Source organism: Pungitius pungitius, chromosome 8 (assembly GCF_949316345.1).
Source record: "Pungitius pungitius chromosome 8, fPunPun2.1, whole genome shotgun sequence".
NCBI lineage: Eukaryota > Metazoa > Chordata > Actinopteri > Perciformes > Gasterosteidae > Pungitius > Pungitius pungitius.
The window spans coordinates 11,973,736-11,993,071 of record NC_084907.1 but is presented as its reverse complement, the minus strand read 5'-3'; the positions used below and the strand labels follow the sequence as shown (position 1 = coordinate 11,993,071).

The 19,336-nt window shown below is 46.3% G+C and overlaps 1 protein-coding gene and 1 long non-coding RNA gene across 12 annotated transcripts in view; both read right to left on the bottom strand.

Annotated features, from left to right (window-relative positions):
• Positions 1–13,063, bottom strand: part of LOC119229508 (band 4.1-like protein 1) — a 50,272-nt gene extending 37,209 nt beyond the window's left edge. For 6 of the 11 annotated variants that reach the window (XM_037489934.2, XM_037489935.2, XM_037489936.2 and 3 more), the window contains exon 1: positions 12,795–13,061. The gene's annotated coding sequence lies outside the window, so the exon portion shown is untranslated. Of the gene's footprint in view, positions 1–4; positions 24–12,794 lie in introns of those variants that run through there. The other 5 variants (XM_037489927.2, XM_037489930.2, XM_037489933.2 and 2 more) reach the window with 3 other exon arrangements.
• Positions 13,064–16,100: 3,037 nt separating this feature from the next.
• Positions 16,101–18,842, bottom strand: LOC119229510 (uncharacterized). Its single transcript, XR_005121625.2, has 3 exons — positions 18,724–18,842; positions 16,362–16,615; positions 16,101–16,271 (listed from the first exon to the last, which is right to left on the bottom strand). It is a non-coding gene; the product is annotated as an uncharacterized LOC119229510 (long non-coding RNA).
• Between the last annotated feature and the right edge of the window lie 494 nt (positions 18,843–19,336).

The following is a 19,336-nucleotide window of genomic DNA, read 5'->3' as shown; positions in this document are numbered from 1 at the left end:
TCACCTGCTAGTCGCTTAACGATGTCACGACTTTTCCTGTGGTGCCATGTGGTGCCAATGTTCTGTGCCATTCCATTAGCTCAGCTGTCATGGCGACGCCCACGACGCTCCACATCCATGCCGTATTTTCTTGTTCTTCTGTGGGGTCACGGAAAGAGTGACTTTTAGATTTTTGAGTTTCAGAGTGAAATAACGAGGATGTTACATGTACTTGCATTATTGATGCACTCTTTATTTGGTGTTAGCGTGATCTTGCTGTTTCCCCTGGCCGCCCCGCGGTCCTCCCACACCAAACGCTTTACATGTTTGCTATTAAAAGAAATACTCTTTGACAGTGCTGTTGTCTTACAGGCACTGAATCTGGACTTGGCACTGGAGAGGGCCTGGCCTGTGCCCCACGAGACGTCAGAGCGGACAAATCTGGCCAAAAGGGTCAAAAATATTTACCAACAGGAGCCTCCAGCTCATTCTGCACTTAACAAACAAAAGAAAAGATGTTGGACTATTTGGAGGCAGTTTTAGTTTTTCAGTAGAAAGCTGGTAGGCTATCCATTACGTAGGAGGGATGACTTGGCGGCGCCCACCTGTGACTGATGCTGCGTGATGAAAAAGGCCGCACTCTGAATCCGACATTGATCTGCGCTCCGCTTCCTGCTCTCGACTCCCAACCGGCGTCTGTCCGGCCGGGTCGACAACACAGACGGATAATAAACTGTCTTAATCAATGTTCCCGCCCAGTCCGGCCAACATGTCCAGAGGCACATCAGTGCGAGAGTCATGGTTGGCCCGGCTGCTAAGGGAGGGGCAAGAAGTGAGAAGGGAGGGAGGGAGGAAGGGAGGGAGGAATGTTCCAGAGACAAAAAATAAAGTGTCCGCTTCAGACAAATGGAGAGCCACTAAGCCGGTCCCCACGTCCAACAGAGCAAGTGTCCCTTGGGCTTCAGCTGTTCTTGTTGGAATAAATTCTATTTAGTTTTCTTTTTTATTGAAGAGCTGATGTTTGACACAGACCCAACAATTCAATTAGGTTCTATTCTAAAGGGTTAGAATAGAGGATATACAGGATGCATACCTCTACTGCATAACGCAGTAGAGGTATCCTCACTGCTTGCATTGCTTTTATTCCACAAGTATAGTAAGTCTCGTAGGCTTATGTTAACCACCAAACGTAAGGCCTCTCACCAAGAACCCACAGGACAACCATTGACTTCTATACAAGACAACAGGAAGTGCACCAATGGTAAACACCATAATAGGCTCTGAGGTGAGTGTGGGGAGGTAATGCAAAGGGTGACTGAGTCTATCAAGGTCTTTACAATTAAGTTTCAATCCAAACTTACTTCTTTTGTCAAACAGAATTGTAGATTTGAGGCGTTGAACTGATGAAGCACACATTTGGATGTTAGGTCCCGCCAGACCGAAAAACATTCCAAATGTGATGTTTTCAGCCCGATAGCACTGCTGCCATGCAGAAAACCTTGCAACTCAAACTTACATGTTTTTCTGCTTCACATTCAATTATTTGCAGAGTTGATAAGCTTACACGGTCAATTACTTGCTTTTTGGTTTTGGGAAATGAATTCAAAATCAATTATGTATTCCCTGTAGTTTGCATGATTATCTGAGAGCAAAGCTGTTTTACTCCTCGACTCTCTGCAAAACTTCCCAAGCAAGACATCCACAGATATAATTATATGAATTAGATGAGCGGCTCGTCCTTAATTCTGCTCGCTTAAAGGCAAAAACAGAACAAATCAGCGCTAATAGAATCCCCCCGATTCCCCTCGTTCACCAATCACATTAATGGCGGCATCTAATGTGCCGAAGCAATGTACTTCCCATCTCCGGACATTAAATATTCATGCAAACACAACAAACCCACACTGGACACCAGTCGTTGACAAAGTGGTAATCAACCTAACCCATGAAATATGGAAAATGTGAAAGTATAATCAGAATGAATAATGAATGTGGGCGTGATGAGCAATCATAAAGGCTGCAGGCGAGGGAACGCGGAGACGTGGACGCCCCGATGAGCTCACTCCTGTGCCGTGCCCCAACGCTTCAGCGGTAGCGCTGATGATTGATTGATGCACGAGCGCGCGTGGCTCTGATTTTACGCAAACCTGCTGAACACACGTTTGTTTTACAAGTGAACATCAGCAACCTGTCGCGGCAGATTCTGGTAAGCCAACCTCGCATGGCAACCGCCACAGAAAGCCAACGCAGAAACACTATCGACGGAAATGAAAGCTCAGGCATTGCCATCCGAGTGAAAGGCTTTGACCCGAAGGCAGCAGCAGCTTGCGGCCTTCAGCAGGAGTCCTTCTTCTAGGCAGCAGAAAGGAAGCAGAGCCCATTGATATGAGTGTTGTAATTAAAGCGGACAGATTTACTATTATCAAACACACCGGTCCAGATGACGGGGGACTCTGCATCGGCTCCCCTCCGATGGGGCTGGAAGAAGACTACTAGTCAGTGCGATTGGAATATGCTGGCAGAGGTGATGGAGATGAATTGTGTTATCATCAAGCAACCTCGTTGGGACCGCGTCGGGACAATCAGGACACCAGTAGGAAATGAGAAAGTGGAGGCGGACACCAGAGCGAGAGAATTAGAAGGACAACGCACTGCCAGCGCTGGCAAGGTCCATCTCGGTTGTGACGCTGAAGTGAGCAGCCACAGGCGGTCGGTGCCACTAGAGAGAAAAGCTCAAGACAAGCACACAATACAAGCTGATTGTGGTCCAACTGAATGTGCTATTTGTGTCTTTTCACTGCTCATTCTCAAATGGCTACGTGAACATTGACATTTCCTGAGGAAATCCTTCTCTGTGTTTAACCATTGCCAACAGTCCATTATTACCGGGACTCCTCCAACACGCAGAGGAAGCTACAAGAACATAAACTGTTGAGTGACGAACGGTCCCTTATACATGAATGGGCCCAACGTGTGATGAATATGAACCATAGGAACCTGGTTCATAGGCATTGGATGCAAAGAATCCGCCGGGCCCCTCCAATTTGCATTTGTTCCTGTTTTAATGGGGGGGTCTGTTGCTGCGATTGGGCGGCGTATTGATCGCAGTGAAGGGTCAAAAGTAATACTGAAGAAGAGCTTGATTTATCTAGTTTGCTAGTTTGTTTGTTCAAACGTTCTAACGTCTTGGCTGAGACCGCGTGGAGGCAGATGGTAGAGCACAAAGTCTGCAGATCTCTGGCTAGATCCGCATTTTGCATCAAACAAAAAGGTACCCAGTTACAGCTTCAAAGCACGTTCAATTAACGCGTCCGTCTTGTTTGTCTGCTGCATAAAAAATAATAAAGTCCTCTTTTTCTTTTGCACCCACATGAGATGACAAGTCCCATCACAGTGGGAAACACCATTCTTCCTTTCTAGGTACATTCTGGTGTCAGTGTACGTACGTCAAGCGTGCAGGCAGCTAGCTTAGCTTAGCTTAGCTTAGCTTAGGACAACCACTTGAAACAGAGGGAAAAGGCTAGCCCGTCTCTGTCCCACATCTCTGACCCAAAGCATCTATTTTTTTCAAAATGGAACCATAATTGACCTAGCGCACATCAAAGTAAAGTCGAGACTTTAGCGATATGACCTCGTGTTTCGAATGTTTACTGAGGGAATGAGTCTAGTGTCGACATTGAATCAGCCCGTTCAGTGGTCCAGTGAAACACTTGTGCCGCCCTTCGGGTTTCAATCCTCAGAGGCACAGCTGGCTGCTTGGTGGAACACAGCGTGGCCACGGAGGTCCGCCTCGGGAAAATAATCGGTGAAGCTCACTGAAATGAGGCTGGTGTCAAAGGCACTTTAGGTGAAAATGGCTGCTGGTGAGCACCGACAATTCAGCTGCAGAGACAGAGTCGAGTTTGCGGTTGGTGCAAAAGATTGTGAGAGATCCACCCCTGATCAATTATCTAAATGTACAATAAAAGCATGTGTGCACAAATGGTGTAAAATGAAGTGCTGGCGTCGACCGAGGAGGAGGAGAAACATATATAATCCCAGCTGTGATGTATTTCACTTCCACGTTTTGTTACACAACAAATGCAAATGCAAACCACTTTACAAGGGAAACAGGGTGAGAATCCCACTCGCTTTTGAAGAGAAATAAATAAGAATTCTATTGAAAGTGGGTTTCATACTGCAGCCCTTTCCATTTCTAACAAGGCTCTTTTTTCATTTTGTCAATGTTGTCAAGTGAGTAAACACACTCGGCTGAATAAAGGTTGAGCTTCATGTTAATTAAGAACAAAGGGTCATGGAAACATTTCAAATATCAGCCAAGGAATTCTTAGATTACTGTATTTCATTTGGTTTCTCTCATCACTAAACACAATGCGATGCTGCAGAAACCAGACACACCGTTACTAAAAAACATGCTTTTAGAATTTTGGACTCCTCTTGCATTTGTAAAGATTCTTAATATAGCCATGAGATAATAAGGACAGCAATGCATAACTGACACTGTGGGTGTAAAAAGCTCTATGCCCATGTTCCCAGCGTTAAATAAGTGTTTTCAGCAAGGTTCAGAATAAAGCTCTTATTCTTCCTGCTGCTCATTTTAAATGAAAAGGAAACAAAACAATTCATACTTTTTTTTGCATTCCTATTTCTTACAGTGATCTTTAATTATGTGTCATTAATCCATTTATTTTCTATAACTACAATTGATTTCTGTAAGGTGGCTGTGTCTCCAGAAACATTGAGCAGGTAAGTTAACTAATACTGTAAGCCGTTCTTTTGTTGTGGCTGTTTTGGTTTTCTTTGACTATACAGTTTTAAAGAAACTCGAACTGAGTACAGACACTAGCCAGGAAGCCAGCACATTAGACACAGAAAACAAACATTCAGTGTTTCTGAGCTGCCTATTCACATTTTTGCAATTATGTTTCAGCTGGGGTATGAATTTGCTTAACTTCAAACTCAGCTTGTGGCCAGCTTGTGCGTTTCTTTCTGGCTTCCACTTAAAGCTAACTATATTCTTTATGCTTTTCCTACGCAGGAACAGAAAGCAGATCCGAGGTGGCTTAAACAGGCGTTTCCCCCCCTGAGCACACGGGAGAAAGGAGGAGGCAGCGTGCCCAGTGTCACTCTGCTGTTTGTATAGAACCATTCATCTCCTTATTAGGATCAGTGGCTGAAAGGAAGCTACAGGAGCTCTCTGTGCTGTTGGTGTCAGTGTCAGAGCATTTGAAAAGATGCTGAACAAGGAGCTCGGTGGTATTTGTTTAAGTATAGACAGGGACAGAGAGACTGAGGCTGAAAAGAGTCCTCAGCGCCACTCCAGAACATTTAGAGTAGTAAACCTCATTTGTCTGTGCAACACTGCTCAGTAGTGGGCTTAACAGTGAGGCTCCTAAACGACAGCGCAAAGCCAACAGCGCAAAGCCAACAGCGAGCGGCTGAGTCTGCGGAAGGTTTTGCGAACGCTGCTGTGCTGTTGGTGGTGAGATGGCAGCACTGAAACGACCATGAGAGGGCACCTCCGTTATGAGTTAGGAAGAAGAAAAAATGACTGTCATTAATGCTGCCAACATAAAGAGAAGATGAAGAAAAAAAGAAAAGGAGAAAAATGACAGAGAAACATTTAACGCCGGCCAGCGAAAAAAAGAGAAAACTCAAAAAAACAAGGAATAATTAGAGAAAAGCCACCTGTGGCTTCCGTAGTTGAGCAATGGCCTCAAAACTTCAGGTGAGGAGCTGACTGGCAGCACACGAGGGATCAAAAACCCAACACAGCATCACGCTCCATCCACAAAGGACTGAAGCTGAACCTACGGGAGTCGGATGTAAAAATGTGGACCGGCTTTCATGGCTTCCGACACTCCGTTGGTGGCCCAAAAATCAGTTCAGGATTTTTCATGAAAAAGGAGCTCTCTGCAGACGAGAGCGCCCACTCTGGTTGTAAATCAACAACAATATTAATGAGGTGGGAGGACGCTCATCGGCACGCAGAGGAGACGGAGAGCACAGCAGACAGCTCATACGAGTGTGAAGGACAAATGACACGTGCAGGCAACGACGTGCACAAAGATTGAAGGAAAAATGATGAATGCCTTCACAGAAGAGGAAGGAGAAGGAAACGGCCGCGTTGCAAAGCGACCCGTGTCCCTTTTCATGTGACACTGTAGCATCCACACTCGGTAGTATCTCTTTAACTTGAGGAGTGCCCTTTTATCACATTAAACCAGGCAGAAGCCTTCAGTTCTGCACTCTTACTTTAAAACATCTGCAAAGAAATAGTCAATTTGATTGTATGAAAGACAGTGATCCACACCTATTTTTGCACCTTCCGCCAAGACAATTTCTATGTATGTACAACATACAATGGCAATAAACGTTTCCTGATTCCTGATTCCTGATTCCTGATTCCTGATTTTTCAGTGTGCATTAAAACGTGCTATAATACATCATTATAACATCAACCCTTCAACCTCTTAATTAACTCTTCATTAACTCATTGCAAACATGAGTTTATGAATGCATGACTTTAAAGGGGACATCATGGTGACTACGTCCACATATAGACATTCAATTTGTCGGAGAAACAGACCCTCTAAATAACTGCGCATGTCCATCTATCCTATATTATCCTATTAGCCAGTAAACGTGTGTAGTTTACATTACCCACGATGCTTTGCATTGGATTCATAATGTTTTTCCCATTCTATTTTGGATATAGTGCAGTTTGATTTGGGGGACTTTTCTTTAGAGGTTTCTGGAGAAATGCAATCTGTCACAGTAAAATCTATTTCTTTCTTATTGTTGCATGGAAATGCAACGGAAAGAACTGTTCCTGTCGGCATGCTCAGGTGTCTCGACTGTGCCAAATCACAATTAAAGTTATCCACAGTTGAAAGCATGAAAAACAACAATACGTTTTTTCTTCCATTTCATTTTAAAAGCCTTTTCGATCCATCTAATGTTCCACCTCATGCGACCAAATGATATCTAACTGGTGCTTAATGGATTAGTCGATCGTCCCAAATGAAATCACCTGCAATCCTGATAAGCCATCCAGCAATTTATCCATTTGCATTTGAGTTAGGGGTTCATTTTGTTAAATCATCATCATCATCATCATCATCATCATCGTAGCACTGCCTGTTACGGTCTGATACATCCGAGAGGTGTGCTTTTTAACTAGAAGCAGTGCGATGCTAGGGGTGGGGGGGGGCGAGCAGTACAAGCCAGTGTTAAAAACAACGTTGGTTATTTTTCCTGATTTGGCACCTTTTTAAATTGTACAAATTTGCCTAAATAGGGGGGGGGGGGGTGTTTCAATTCCGTTTAAAAAGGAGGAACCCAGAGATTCATATAAAGATAAAGAACACTTTACATTAATTTATGTGAAGTAAACTCTGGGCTAAACTAGAAAACACATGTTCCTGCAGTGGGACAGAACTGAGCCAAAAACTTGAGCAGTGGGTCGGAGCTAGAAGATAACAAAGAAGACGAGCAAATCGCTCCATATACGCTGATATCCGCCACATTTCCCTCCTTTTCCGAAGTCAAAGTAAAAGAAACAACGATTGGTGTGCTGGTCATCCTGGTGACTCCTGGATTACTGTCCACGCTTCGTTTTACTCTGAAAATATCCATGTTTTGTAGAGCTGGATACCCTGTTAGTGTTTTTTTTTTTCCAGGCTATTCTCAAACTCTGAAGGGGTTTTTTGTGTGGTATCTATTTATTTTTTCACCATTAACATATAATCTGATTTTTACACATCAGAACACTCACAGGGGTTCCCCTTTATCTTGACAGAAAATATCTAAATAATATATAATAATAAAAAAAATCATGCTATCTTTGGAGCAGAGGCCAGAAAAAAAGGTTAACAACTTTGTGCGGGTGTGTGTATGTGTGTGTGTGTGTGTTTACAGTTACAGATACAGATACTTCACTGAGTTACAAACACACCCACAGACAGAGGTTTGTGCAGCCAACCCAAACGCACAAACCACACAACAGGAAACACAGGGCGTCTTTCCTCAGAGTGTGGAGCGCGACGCTCTGCCTGGATCTGCCCTGTAACCTGTCTGACCGGTTCAGAAGCCACGGGAAGCGCTCCTGCACAGAGCACTGCACAGAAGCCAGCTGACTACATGCACGCTCCACCCACCTGCTTCCCTGGCCGTTCCGTGCACAACCGCCTTTTAATTAGCAGTGAGACGTAATCCAGAGGTCAAAGTTCACCCGACTTTCTCAGCGGAGCAGCGTACCTCGTTAACCAGAATTTCTTTTTAATCACAGTCCGGTTACCACGGGAACATCATCCTCAGAGGACGAACCGTAACACCTGCAACGTTGTGTGTGCAAATCAACTCAATTTCCCTCAGCAGCACCAGCAAGCATGGCCTTATTGTGAATTAGTACTTCTTTCAATGGCGGGGGGGGGGGGGGGGCAACTTTAATCCCTCTCTAATCCTTTTTTTAGGGCTCCTTTTATGCATTTATAAATACATTGCACCATAGACGACCTGGGCGCACACCGCTATCTGCACTGCGTGAGGCAATCACACCCTCTAATCATCGGGGAGACGGAGAGCTCAGCGGCGGAATTAGCTTTCCTCCACAACTGTTGAGTGCAAAAGGCGGCAATTTGTGATTGCCAAGTGCAAAGCGGCCCAGAGGAAAACAATGGCTGCTGGCTCGTTTTGTTGGAAGGAGCCAACGTAGCTGGAGACCAGCTTTTCCTCGGCAGACAAAGAGGACGGCAGAATAAACAGCCCTAAAAAAGGAGTGACAACTGTTCTTCTTCCTTGTCAACTTTGGCTCATAAATTTAACCGTGGGGAGGCCCAAAAAAAAAGAGAAGCCTTATGGGTATCTTTGCAACGGATCAGTCCCAGAAAACAACACAATGAGTGTCATCCTTTAGAGGCAATGGGGATTTGTTCAAAGGAGGCTGCGGTCGAGAGGGGCCGAGGGAGACGAGTGAGGTATGCGAAGGACGGGAGGGGGCGCGGGGTGGGGGGGGGGGGGGGGGGGGGTTTATGGAAAAACTGCTGACTCACTGTAATCATCAGGCTAAGGCGAGCTGAGCCGCGCTGCTGCTGCTGCTCAGAGCAAAGCTCTCTGCCTCCCCTTCAGAAGGGCAAAGTGACGCTTCCCATCAACCGCGGGGAGCTTTGCGACTGAAGGTGAAGGAGATTTGTGAAATAAAGCTGCCTCCTGGCATGAAAGAGCCTCTTTTCACATCTAACTGTCTGACTGCAGACAGAATGATGCAATGTGAGGAAGGCAACAATATCGGCCCGCAGCGGTGTGAGTGAAGCCCAAAAGCTAAATACGAAGCCCCGATCAGACGGAGAGCTTGTGAAGAGAGACCTGGACAGATGGAGGAACTGTGGACCAGGCGGCGAAACCATTCGACGTTCAGGTCTGAGGGGAAACGACATTCTGAGAGGACTGCGGCCAGTGCGGCGTCCTGATGAGGTCACTTTATCGTCTTTTATTTTGGATTATTCCAAACGTCGAAGGCTGTTGGGTAGAGGAACGAACCCCAAGCTGCAGTGCACTCGGTAGTACGCACGGATCCCTCCGTCAGTGACACAGCGTTGCTCATCAGTTATTGGGTATCGAGTGTTTGGTGCACGGCGTGTAAATAATGTTTGTGTGATGGTGGCATTTAGACTGGGATGGTTTGCAAAATGCTATTGAGAAGTATTAGAGACTAAAGGTCGGGGCATTTAAGCCTTGACTTTTTATTGTCACACATCACTTTAGTTTTGTAAAGGCTCCATTCCCCGTGGACAATGAGCACCCACTGACATCTGGCTTTGGCCTTTCATGGGAAAGGTTACAATCGGCATACCCTCAGTGCCAAAATTGACAAGGATTTGGGTAATTACTTTAATTTGTTGAAAGTATTCTAATCAATATGCTTCTGTCAAAGCTAGACTGCAGTCTGATAGCAGTAATTTCACCTCGCTGCATATTTCGTTCAGAGTCGACAGAAGCAAGAGAAAACTAAATAAAACCTCTTTCTTGGTCGTTCAACTGTAACGACAATCAGATATTCTGATTAGGTCAAAATACAACTTTGATTTACACAGTTAGATGTCAGTTATGCGCCTTCCTCAGAGGTACTCGACTATATTGACCAAGATACGGTCAGTTTACCTCGCTGCTCCTCAGAAAAAAAGAAACAAAAACTGTAAAAGGAAGTAACTATAAGTTTTCAAAATCTTACTTGTCTACTTGCACCGGCAAGGGTTAGGATTAGGGGTTAGGGTTAGGTGAGGTAGTTAGTAGTTAGGTGTTATAGTCCATTGCCTACTCGTAGCAGGTTTTCCTGTGTTTTAGTAAAACTGCATATGAATGCTAATTTGGCTGGAAAAGGGGTGTAATCGTGATCAAACGTGGTCTACTAAAGTATTTACATGGCACCATGTGGCACCAGCTTTGGTCTTCCGTATCAGGTCTACAGGAGGCACGCTGTGTTTCCTGCTGGTCCCTTGTGTTCGGGTGCACAACTTGAATGACGCTGCGTACCATTATTATATTATTGTGTGTCTTTGTAGTTATTCTGTGTCTCTTTGTGGTTGTCATGTGTCTGTTTGCATCCGTTTCAAATCTCTTTGCAGTCTTATGCATCTTTGTGGTCATTTCAAGTCTGTTCTTTGTTGGTACGCATCTTTTTAGGGACATTTTGCTGGTTGGAGGCGCGTCGGTTCCCAGACACTTTGGGCCCTTGAGCCTGACCCCTGCAGGTCCATCCAAATAATCCCTCCATGTGTATGACTCTGTGTGTGTGTGTGTGTGTGTGTGTGTGTGTGTGTGTGTGTGTGTGTGTCTGAATTGTCACTAGTGTTCAGCAGACAGGACGAGACGTGACCCCGATCATCGGGCTACAGAAAACGTGGCGATGCAACGAGCAGCCAGCTGGGCCAAAAGCAATGACAAGCACAGGACACACACACACCCACACACACATACACAAACACACACACACACAGCTGCCGCATGCCTCGGTATCATTGATAGCTCCATGTGCAAGGAGCTACAGCATAGACGAAAGAAACCATGACTCGGGTAAAATGGCCACCTCTTCCTCCTTGATTCTGTTTCATCCGCCGTGGCCACGCCACTGATCTTTGTTTCCCACAGAGGAGTCAAGAACAAAAGGCCGAGTTAACCGGAGAGCCATGACTCGTCTCCAATGAGACAAGGGGGGGGGGGGGGCGGCTTCGGCCCCGCTGGATGCCTCATACATGCTCGTTTTGAATTGCAAATGGTGGTAAGCAGCAGCGTGATATCACAGAGCCCTCGGGCGACTGAACACACGCACAAACAAAAACATGTGCACACAAGTAGCGAGACTATTGTAGAAATTCTACATCAACCAAAAGAAACAGTCACACACAATCGTTGAGTCGGACTCACTTCGACGCGCTCGAAGTCTGTGTGATTGCAATTTCACTGTTGTGGCAGCGATGAACAAACTGTGGAGAGAAAACTGCCGCTGGGTTGAGGAAATGGCTCCCTGGTGGTTAGGGGGGGCGAGGGAATAAGGGGACGCAGGGGGTGGGGAGCAGGAAGGGAGGGGGGGGGGGCATCAGCTGGCTGGCTGGCAGAGTCACTACGCAGGCCTTCTGCCACCTGAGTGCGTGCACGTGAGCCCCCGAAGGAAGAGCGTGACCAAAGAGTTGTGCCCCCCCCCCCCCCCCCCGGAGCGGGAACACTGCGGGCCGGCATGAACACGCACAGAAACTGACTAAACAACTCAATGTAATAGGTAGAAACATTGTTAGGGGACGTCGGGGGGGGGGGGGGGGGGGGGGGGGGGGCTACAACCGGGGAGTCCATCCCACAAGGAGTCAAACCCCCCCCCCCCCCACGGATTGCTTGCACTGGTAAAAAGCATTCTACGACAATTACTGAATGCAATTCCTCAACACCCACAAAAAACAGCCCAGGGGGCCAAAAGGTGAGGCTATTTGCACACGGGGGACGTGCCCCGTCACGCAGGCACTACGCCGAGCACAGCTCAGCCCACCGGGCCTCTCGTCCCAGGACGCAGCGTCTGCACAAATGATCGCGCCAGAGCTAAGACGAAGACGGAAAGGAGGCCAAAATCCAGCAGACTACACCTTCAGTTTCAGTTGGTGTGGGCGAACGAGGGGGGGGGGGGGGGTTGTTTACAAGAGAGGGTGTGCACCACTGACTCTGTGTGTGTGTGTGTGTGTGTGTGTGTGTGTGTGTGTGTGTGTGTGTACGTGTGCATCTGTCAAGCGTGGCGGTTGCATAATTAGAGGTGGGTGTGTCAGAGAGCACACAGACTTCAAAGGGGCCAAATAGCAGGTCCAGAGTGTCCTGAGAGGTTCAGACCCAAACAGAACAACTTTTCTTCTCTCTTTCTATCTTTCTAAAATGAGCGTAGAGCATCACGTGGTCTGTGGAGTGGCTGTCCAGATCCGGAAAGTGGTGGTGCTGATGGGGGGGTGGGGGGGGGGTGCGCACTTACTGGTCTAGTAAGAACGACGCAACAACTCCTTCCCAACAATAAGCCCCGCAGGCTCAGCTTGAGATGAACGCATGAATTATGTCTTCTTCCACCGCAGCAGCAGCTAAACGCAATCATACAACAAAAAGAATTGGGGAGGGAGAGAGAATATACAACAGGAACCGGTAATCATTAAGGAGGGGGGGGGACGTTAGAGCCCGGTAGTGAACAAATCGTTTTTACAAAACCAAGCCTCTGCTTATAAGACGCCATCGAGCCAACTAGCGAGAGAGAGAGAGACCGTGAGGCGGGTTTTCATATTCCAACGTACCCTTCTGTCAGGCGGACATCCAGGGGAGGACCATGGATGGGGTGCGCACCGGCGGAGGTGAATCCTGCTCCCTTCGCCGCTCCGCGTTTATTCTCCGGTTACGGGAGGAGGAAGAGGAGGAGGAGGAGGAGGAGGAGGGGGGACGGGCAGCGTGTCGGTGTTTTGCCGGTGAAAAAGCCTAAAGAGAGAAGGACAGGAAGGAGGAGAAGGAGAGAAAGAGGGAGGGACGCTGTCAGATGCAGTGAGGGAGGCGGACGGGCGAGGAGGCGAGGGTTTAGGCAGGGGGAGGGAGGGGAGAGAGGGGAGCACGCGTAACAGCGTGCGGGGGGTGGGGGGGGTTAAAGAAGAAAGACGACGGTGTCGTTCCCGCAATAGAAGTAAATAAATCAAAACCAAACACATGACATCTCGGTCAACAAGTGTTCCAATCCCAAGAAAACACGCAGAAACACGCCGGCACGGATGACGTCACGCCGCGTTCACGTGTCTCTGGCAGATTCTTCACATTCACACCGTTTAAATATATCTGCACTCTTCGCTTTGCGGTCTTTCGCTTTCTTGCTCGGGATGAAATATTTCCCAAAAGAAAAACATCAAAGGGTTTCTTGCGATGTCGTCATAATTCTTTGGATTTCATCACCAGGGTCCGCTGCGGGGGGGCGAGACTCCCTCATCTTTGCGTACTGAGTTGACATCATTTGTGTTCTTTTACAATGAAAGCTACTCAGCCGTGAAACGCATTAATAGAGAGGTATCTTTCCCCGTTCGGGTGGTAAATGGACAACGTTTTATTTTGAAAAGCCTGCTGTTTGACGGAACTGAATCCCTAATTAGGGGGTTGCTGGATTGTTTAATCACTGTCAGTCCCCTGGACTTCAGTGTTGCACTACGTTAAGAAGATACAGCGATATGAACATATTAACACATACAAATTATTCAAGCTCACCCGACTTTAAGCCACAGTGGTTTTATTTATCCAGCGTAGTGCCATTAATGCTGGATTAACAACACAAGGCCATTAATCCCAGGCCATTAATGTGCGTCAGCTGCGTTGTGCTCACTGGAACGCTATCAGTGATTAAATACACCAATAAACTATTGAATTAAGTGGCATCTTCATTGGTTTGGACGGCTTTGACAACAACATTGTCAATACGATCAAATCTGCTGCAGCAGAAGCACACATTCTAGTTTTCTCACCATTATGCAAGGATTGAATGTGTATTTCCCTTATAGAGCCACAAGACATTGTTTAGAATGTTTTCCACACTTGAGCTTCATTGTCCAATCCACGGTCTCTTTTTCAAACCATTTTTTATCACTGTCACTATTTTATTATTTCCCCTGTTCACGGTTTACTTTTGAATGAACATGTTTGAGATGTTGTGCTGGTTGTAGATATGTTACCAGAAGGTACCATCTGAGTCTCATGTCTGTCTGCACAGACATGTAGAATATCGGCCACTTCATTAGGTTCAATGGCTCGTTAGGACAAATGGCTAATCAGCCAATCACATGGCACGCAACTCAATGCATTTAGGCTTGTAGACGTGGTCAGAGCAACTTGCTGAAGTTCAAACCGAGCATGAGGATGGGGAAGAAAGAGGATTTACGTGACTTTGAACGTGGCATGGTTGATCTACTGGGATTCAAACACACAACCATCTCTATAGGGTTTAAACAGAGAAAATCTCCAGTGAGCGGCAGTTGTGTGGATGTCCTGTTGATGTGAGAGGTCAGAGGAGAATGGGCCGACTGGTTTGAGATGATAGGAAGGCGACAGTAACTCAGATAACCGAGGAGAGCAGAACACTATCTCTGAAAGCACAACAAGCTTCATTTTAGCTTTCAGCTCTCAGCTTTCAGAATCCCAACGCATTTTTGGCATGAAATGCATTTCTTTGTTTCTCTTTTGCACGTTTTGCAACCTTATATGTATGCTATCAGCCCAGCAACTAAAACAGCGCGGTCAAAGGTAGCCACCAGATGGGGAACAAAGCGGAACATCTAGTCACTAAAGAGCCAGATTAAATAGGGGGGGGGCGAGATGCATATTTTTCCCCCAAGGCTTCCAAGGAGGTCAACAGGTGGCAATTAGAGGTAAATGAAAGTGTCTTAGTAAGCAACTTCCAGTAGTTTCCAGTGTATGACAGATGCCTCCTAATTACAGCTGTGGATAGTGACAGGTGTTCAGCTGGCCTTTTGTCTGTGGAAAAGTATGAAAAGCAACATGATTCACATCCTCTTCAGTCTCATCAAACCTTTCTCTGAAGCATCTACGTCACGTATCCTTGCTCGTAAAAGGCTTTTCTTTTTTTGACACCGTTCTGTGTATAAAGGTCTAACCTTTAAGACTCTTTCAGTGACTGAGCTACATGAAAAGGTGTCTGCGAGGCCCACATTTAGAAATGAGTATCCACACTTCCGATCTCAGCATGAAAACATACAGCATGAGGTTTGACACCATTGTTAGGAAATGCATACTTCCCTCAAGAACATACAAGTAAGAATGCATTATTATTATAATTAAAACTCCTCTAAAGATGTAGAATAATAAAGCATATCCATCTTTTTTTGTTGTTTGTCTTCATCCTCTTGGCAGGACAGCGGAAGCGGTGCAGACAGAATAAACAGCTGAAACCATGGAAAATAAATCCTGGTCACACATCATGTGCCTCAACACCCCCCTGAGCACAGCTCCACGGCCTCCCGGGGTGGAGCTCCCTAAAATTTGAGCAGACCAAAAATCCACGTGAGATCGTCCCGACGGCCTTTTTCAACTTGTCTCTGTTCGCTGTCAGCTGAGGGCTGCGATCCAAAAACATAAATCACTCAGTGAAGTGAAGCCCATGCGGTGCTTCTTGTTTTTCTGGGATATGATGCTATTAAAATGGGACGTAACATCATGATTATTTCACTCGCCTCATCTCCCTTCTCACTTGCACAACTTTCTTTCAGCACGCACTGGCTGAAAAGGAGGTAAATTCAGGTACTTAAAAAACCACATGACAAACACAAAGAGACAGGTGCTCACACTCATACTGATGGCCACTGCAGATACTCTTTGATGAGTGTCAAAAATAAACCGTGTCTCAACCTAAAGTGAACTATTACAGGTGGCCAAGGGGATACTTTTCATCAGAACATATGGAACCAGGTACTTTGATAGGACGGAACATGTTAGCTCATGAAATGTTAGTGGTATGCTTTAGCTTTGAGGAGCAAATACATTTGCTTAAAAACAAAGAATTACATTTAAATTTTTGTATTATTGATTTAATATTGAGTCCTTTAGGGTCACAAGCATCACACGTGTATAAACTTAATAAATATGGAAATGCTTCACATTGTTAGATAAGTGAGCACTTTTCATTCTTCACAAAGACTGAATTATTTGCTTTTCATAAAACATCCACGTAGGCCGGCAATAAAATTCTGGTCGAGGCCACTGTTCACCCCTTGAGCTCCCGTACCGCCCTTGAATAAGAATAAAAGCATCTCTTCAGCCCATTGACTCCACTGGAACGAATCATTCAGTTACACAATACCCACAAAAGAGCAGGTTACCTCTGAGCACGTGTTCATGGAGGAGAATCACGTCCATTCCCAACGTTCCTCCCTATGCGACACATTGAGGTGTGAAAGGATGAAGTCGACCCGTCCATGTGATTTACTGTGTTTCATCCCGTCTCTTCCTCTGTCGGGCCAGGGCTTCCTTCTCTGTGTTTGCTGCGGCCTGCGTGACCTCTGACCCGCGGCGGTGGGAAAGAGCTGTGGCGAAAAGGATGACTTAAAAGGTCGCGTTTGAAGTGCCGTCCTTTCTGGATGAAAAGGAAGGAATAAAAGACATTAGAGGGTCAAAGTTTTGAAACGCTGTTAAGAAAAGGGATTCAAATCTCCATCCGAACATGTTGACAAGAAGATAGTATAGCATTAAAACTATTTTTCTTAGTCCTTGAACGCAAGACCTTGAGTGATAACATCTTACCGCCGATCCTTCAGAGATCATGAAATGACCGTACATTTATTTTGAAGGAGAACATTTTTAAATTCAGTGTAATTTTTTGGAGGAAATGTACGCTCGGCCATGGATTGTCAAACAGCGATGTCGTATCTCATTTAAACACTGAGACGCCTAAGGGATGGTTTCCCATTTGTTTTTTGGTTCAGCTGTGATTTTATTGCGCAGCCTCGCCCTACACGGCGAGCGTCAGGGGTCAGAGGGTCAGAGGGGAACCGACCCGTCGAGCTCCGTCAAGCATGCGTAGCGGGGAAGGGTCCAGTGGTTGCAGATGGCAGAAGAGCTCCCATCACAGCTGCACAGGAAACCAGCCGTGGCATCCTGAACCGAGTGGCATCCTGAACCGAGTGCTTCGGCCCCTTTTGCTGGTTCCCACAGAGACGGACTCCTATCGAGATGGACTCAGTGTTAAGGATTCCTGTAGTAAATGTCCTGATCATCCTCAGGTTTAAACTGTATTTGTGGCCATTGCATGTGAATGATAGTCGAAGCACAGGCTGGTTTGATACATTGCGTAGAGGAGATGCCTTTCATCATCTGAGCACATTTTATTCCAGTCCCTTTCGGGGGGCGAAGGCCTCGCCGCCAGATGGTAAAAGTCAGTTAATACTTTCAGCTGACAACGTGGTCGTTCTATGGCTCTTTAGAATGACTTCTGCAACGGGATCTGCGTGACTCAACAGTCATGGGGGGCGAACGTGCCACAGCAGAGGATCTAAAATGAAGTGTCTGCACGGCGCACGGAGCCCTGAGGCCGCTCTGCTGATTTCGAGGACCGCGGAACTTTGAAACATGGCATAATCAGACAAAACAACTCTTCAACTCCTGAAACACAAAATCCCCCCCCCCTCAGGGCTGTGCCCCGTGTGGTGCCGCCTTTAAAGAGCCAGAGAGCGGCCGTTCAAACAAAGGTCAGAAAAGTTGCCCGAGCGCCACTCGTACAGCGTCGCATTGCAGCGGCGGATGTGTTTCCAGTGCGGCCCGTTATTATGGGCTCATTTTGGCCTTGCAGGGTGGACTAACAGTGCGGGAGGGAGGGAGCAGAGGGCGTGGACGGGTTGCCGGGTGCCACAGCTGCGTGGCGCTGGGCCACAGGCAGCCCTTCTCTCTGGGGCACATTGCTTCTTTTATGCCCAACACACTGAACCATTGATGGGGGGCTGCCACCATCTCCGCTGCCCCAGCGCAGCTCAGAGGTCCGCGCCGACACAAGATCTGACAATATCTCTAAGTCGCACATTCGTTTGCTAACCAGCGTTATCATTTGGGGAAGGGAAAAGTCTGAGGCGTGGTCTCTGTGACTGACCTCCACTCCGCCATGAGCTGCAGCACTTCAGGGGGGGGGGGGGTTTCTTTGCATTAAATGCAAAATGTTGACATGCAGATGATATGATACAGGAATATAGAATCACTGATCAATAACAATGAGATTCATGCATTCGCAAATGAATTCTTTCTGCAGACATTAATATTGGTGTTTATATGAACAGTTAGTCACATGACTACAGCAAAAAACAACAGAGTTGGCAACATGCTGGTGGACACAAGGGAGCATTTAGCAGCTAAAGACTATTTCCTTTCAGCTGTTGAAAAATGAGAATCATTATTGGACTTTTTCACCAAGTGATTAATGGTGCTCCATATCTGCCGCATGTATAAAGAAAGCAATATATTTACCATATTCACTTTTTTATGAGAGGATGTTAGTTTGTTAAGTACCTTTGTCCTTAACACTAACTTAACATATTAAGTAGCATATTAAAGACAAAATGATGCAACATGATCATCAGAGATCAAAATTCATGCATACTAAAGGTTGCATGGGAGCCCATGTTAACTGCCATTTGCATAAGAGCTTGTAGATGTGGACATTAGCAGTAAATCTTCTCTACAGAGCAGGGTTCTTACCAACTGCGTCCGATTCACAAAAGAAATCAATCCACCGCCCACCGGCCCTCTTTATGCGTCTCTCTCAGCCACGGTCAGCTTGCACGCTGCTGGCCCTCTGCTGGAGTGTCCTGATTGATATTCACTGCACTTTTCCCGCTGGCTGATGGACGGACCAGTTTACAACCTCAGTGGGAGGAGGCCTGTCAATAAGAGGCCGAGGCTCCTTTATGATTCTGAAAAGAAACTTCTCTAGTTCCGCTGTTCGGGTGCCCTGCGGCGTCCTTCATGTATGGAGTGAATGAATAAGCCTTGATTAGTCCATTGAAATATTATTTTATTTAGTAAATTGCTCTGACTTAGAAACGCTGCTAAGACCAAACCACTGACTTGAGGTCTGTCTTAGTGCAGCAAGTGATAAAATGTTCACTGAGTATCCTCCACATAGAGCAACATGAATTTGAAATACATCAATCATATAATGTCCTCGGATATTATTCATCATTCATGTAGTCCAGAGATATTCATGTCACCCAGAGGATGAATTACCAAAGAGGGTGAGAAGGATTTCTCCTATGCAGTGAAATTCATCTCCATCTCCTAGATTAATGGGCTCATGATTCCCAGAGGATGA